This window comes from Danio aesculapii, chromosome 6 (genome assembly GCF_903798145.1).
Source record: "Danio aesculapii chromosome 6, fDanAes4.1, whole genome shotgun sequence".
NCBI lineage: Eukaryota > Metazoa > Chordata > Actinopteri > Cypriniformes > Danionidae > Danio > Danio aesculapii.
Genome location: NC_079440.1, coordinates 20,487,074 through 20,491,937, shown reverse-complemented (window position 1 = coordinate 20,491,937; position 4,864 = coordinate 20,487,074).

The window sequence follows — 4,864 nt, the reverse complement described above, 5'->3', positions numbered from 1 at the left end:
GCTGTCATTCATGGACCACACACAAAACACACACAAAACACGCACATACACGCACACACACACCGCGAAATGCAGAAGTTTTTTTCTTTACGTTTGGCGAGCGTTATTACATTCTATACTTGACCTTTTCTTAAGTATACTTCTTTTTCCAAAGAGTGCATTTACTGACTTATCAAGATCAGTCTTGTACAGCCAGGGGGAGTATTGCGGCTCTAACTGCCAAATTCAGTCAAAGCTAGGGATACTCAGATCAGGATATTTGCAGCTGATACCGAGGACCGATTGCTTGTCATGGTTATCTGCTGATACTGAGCACCGAATCTAATGCTTCAAGCTTTATAATGCATTGAGCACATTTTCCCTCAAGGTATGAACCTTAAGAGAAGAGCTAGCCTTACCTAAGAGAATAAATCAAGGATGCTGCATATAATCCCTTAAACACGTCTCTTAAAACCATTTAGTTGTGAACGTGTCATGGCCAGAAGCTGCTTTACTGAAATTATTCATCCATTCATTTTACTCTGGCTTAGTCCCTTATTTATCAGGGGTCACCACAGCGGAATGAACTGCCACAGAAAATAATATAACACAGATATAAAAATGAAACACAGTTATATAAAAATTACAAACAATGCAATTTGGAAACACTGCAAATGAGGAAAGAAGAATTCAAAATGTCTCAATCAAGAACAAGTCTGAAGCGTATGTTTGATGCGTAAGAATTAAAATGCACACCTATAAATATAATGCCTCTATACAAAAAAGGAAACAGGCCTATAAACTACTGTTTATAGCAATGAGTGTATTACAAGAATTTATATTACTAAATATTCATGTTAAAAAAATAAAGTTTTATTTATCTAATAATTCCAGCCAGCTTTTAGTGAATTTGTCAAAACAGAACTTTCAGTTGTTATATATAAAAAGGCCAAAAAACATGCAAGACCATTAAAAAAATTTGCTGGTCTCCAACTATTGACAGCAGATCCCTCAATGAGAGAAAGGGGTGGATTTGCACTCGTGATATCTTTACTACTCTATTCATGTAACCAAAGAAATGTAATGCTTAGACCATCACTGTCCCTCTCGCGATCTGTTTTCTTACTCATTTACTCTAGTCGCCATGATTTCTTAGTATTTTAACTCAATTTTGAGGATCACGGGGCCGATATAAATTTGCGGGAGACTCGCGGAGCTTCCGGGAGAGGTCAGGATGGATGAGACGCTAGATAGGGGTGAACACGTCACAGCAGCTCAAAACACTGGAAATACAATGGTTGCACTTGCAACAAAGAGAGCATCATTCATTCCTAATATAATGGTAGGGGAAACACTGGTAAACATTCAGGATGCGTGCGCAGCGAGGTTGCTGAAAAAAAAAACTGGGAGCACTAGCATTTACAGCGAGGGAATGACATCCGATGCGGTACAGAGTTTGTTGTTGTCTTAGAATAAGTTTTATTGATTACATAATATATATATATTATTTACATATTGCTTTCAGAATATTATAACAGCTTGTAAAGACATGTGAAACTTATCACATGAGCTTATGTTTCTGGTCTGCCACATTCACATGCATATGAATGTAAGTCTATGGGGTGAAAAGTTCAGTGTGACCGCAGCTTAAGTGTGTTAAAGCAGGGTTGTAATTAAACTATGCAGGAACTGAATTTGACACCCCTGCTCTATAATCAATTGGCCAGAATTTTTTGAACATAATGGACAATATACATAATGGCTGTAATTTTCTCTCATCAAAGCAAAGCAGACATTAAATTACAAAGTTATTTGACACTATTGTATTATGCTAAAGAGTGAAACACATATACTCAGAGATTGCGATTACCTCTCATATCTGTTTTTATTGTTCATTCTTTGTCAAACTCATCCTCCGATCTATCTCATCTTCATAAAGTATTATGAATGTCTGTTAAAAAATTATTCTTTTGGCATTCTTTTGGCAGTTAAGGGAAAATATCCCCTCACAATGCCCCATTTTAATATAAAAGTCATATTGAAAGCATTTACTCTATGTGGTTAATTAATTACTTCCTGATTATTTAAAATTGTCCTTTGCATTTCACTGTAACAATATATTGATACAACATCCTGATTTAATACTATTTCTGTACTAATACTCCAATTTAATAATTCACTGAAATGCACAAAGAATCTTCAGTTCATTTACCAAGTCTTCACAGAAGTGCCTTAAAATGAAATTATTTACATTTTTTTAGTACTTCTATTCATTATTACTGTACTGGGATATTTCCAGGTAAATACTGATTTTTAGAATTGACTTTAAAATATATCATGCAGTGGTCTATTTGATTAAATATTCTATTTTAATTACATTTTTAATTAAACCAATATTACTGCCATCAATCTTAATACCAAAATTAAAACTTTGATTTTATTTATATTATTTATAAATGACTGTCATTACAGGCCATAAAAAACATCTAGTTTTGTCATACAGATACATGCAAGACATGATTTAAAACTGTAAAGTGTTTACAGCTGAGGCAAAGGTGCCTTTCTAAACAAATGCAATTGTATACTGGTGTGTAATGCATCTTTGTGTTTAATGCTGCCATTTCAAATGATTTAACATTCTAATTTTATCATTTAATGATTGATGACTGGTCAACAAATTTTATTAAAATTGAATTAGCACTGTTATATCCGACTATGTCATATAGCCCATAAGCACTCTCACATTTTTTTAACATTATGGGAGTAAAATTTACTTGTGATTTACATGTGATTTCAACAACCAGATGCATTTAGACCTGTTCAGCTTTGGAGTCCATTTACACCTGCCCATATACTACCCTGCTGAGTTTATTTACAATCCTGATAAAACACACCTGCCTTCTAATTTCTAGTGATCCTGAAGACGTTAGGCTCATTTGAGATGGCCAAAATATGCGCAGAATCGATCACCGGTGATCACCGCAAGATGTGTGCCGGTTAGAAATGTGTCCGAGTTCGCCTCGCTCTGATGTCACACTGACGTGCGCCAAAAAACCCTTGCGACGGCTAGGCGGGTACCTCGGATTGAGCAGTCGGCAGCAGTTGATCTCCAAAGACTGCGCTCATCAAAAGCATGATGGGAAATGACTGGCTGATGACATAGCTGAATACTTTATTGGATGAAACTGACAAACTACACTTTATTCTCTATCTTGTTTTTACAAACGTTTATACCTGGCTTTGTTAAATACATTTTTTGTATATTCGTTGATGATTAAAAAAAGTCATAAAGAGCATTACATATGGTTATTTATTTGGATTTACACGCAAACAAAAACAAAACACATCTCTGTAAAAACATAACATGACCTATCTAATATAACTAAATGTTACTAATAAATCATTAGGATGTGCATGTGTTATATTTTATTTCTCTTAGTTTAAAGTCCTGTTTGTTGTCATTTTCACTTTTTTGTATGTTTGTGTGAATTTTGTATTGTAATTCTTATGCAACATTATTCCATGAAAGTCAAAATACATACATATATGCATACATACATACATACAAAGGTAATCAGACTGCGTTGTCATTATGCCTCATCTTTGTGTGGTTTCATATGAGAAGTGAAAGAGGTGTAGTAAACAAAACGCACACACACACATGTATTTGAAGTCAAAAGTCATGTTTAATAGACCAAGGACAGTATTTCCTACAGTCTAATAGTTTTTATTCTGGAGAAAGTCTTAGGCTGTTTATTTCAGTCTGGCAGGAGTAAAAACTAATTATATAGGCCTAATAAACATGTCAAAATATGTTTATTTGACAAAAATAGAAAAGAAGCAGTCAGATTGCTCAGCCTTCTCCTGGGCAATGCAGGACTGGTCAAGAAGAGAAAAAGATCCTCCATGGCAAAAACATGAATGATAAGAACGGAACAGATCTCAGGCTGGCAAGCAAATGGTTAGGCTTCCAAAGTCATTCAAACACAGACTGTGGGCAGATCGGAGGTGAGCCGATGCACTGTTGGATATACATGGAACACAGAGTGAGATGAGGCGTGACGAAACAAGTGCGCACGAATAGACAGGAACAAGAGGGACAGAGATAGCACAGAAAAAAACATGACAAAAGGTGAGGTGAGGGACTGGCGAGAGCGAAGTCAGTCATCAACGAGCGAGCGGTCCAGGATGTCTCAGGACGGTACCCAGCTCCTCCTCTCAGGACCATAACCCTCCCAGTCGACCAGAAATTGTTGACCGCAAACGTGGTGCCTAACATCAAGCAATTTCTTGTCTCTATAAATAGGAGACCTATCAACAAGAATAGGGGGAGAAGGGGTGGAAGAGAAACGAATGGAGGAGCGGAAAATCGGTTTGATACAAGATACATGAAAAACCGGGCGGATACAGTAAATAGGATGGTAACTTAAGTCGGACATCGCTCGCTGATGTTCCACGGTGGAGCAAATTGGTGTTTCCCCTCGCCGAGTCCATGTTTGGTTTGATAATTCTGTCACAATTCAAAAGGAGACCCAGACTCAAGAGAACAATTAACACAGGGTTTATTTGACAAAAATAGAAAAGAAGCAGTCAGATTGCTCAGCCTTCTCCTGGGCAATGCAGGACTGGTCAAAAAGAGAAAAAGATCCTCCATGGCAAAAACATGAATGATAAGAGCGGAACAGATCTCAGGCTGGCAAGCAAATGGTTAGGCTTCCAAAGTCACTCAAACACAGACTGTGGGCAGATCGGAGGTGAGCCGATACACTGTTGGATATACATGGAACACAGAGTGAGATGAGGCGTGACGAAACAAGTGCGCACGAATAGACAGGAACAAGAGGGACAGAGATAGCACAGAAAAAAACATGACAAAAGGTGAGGT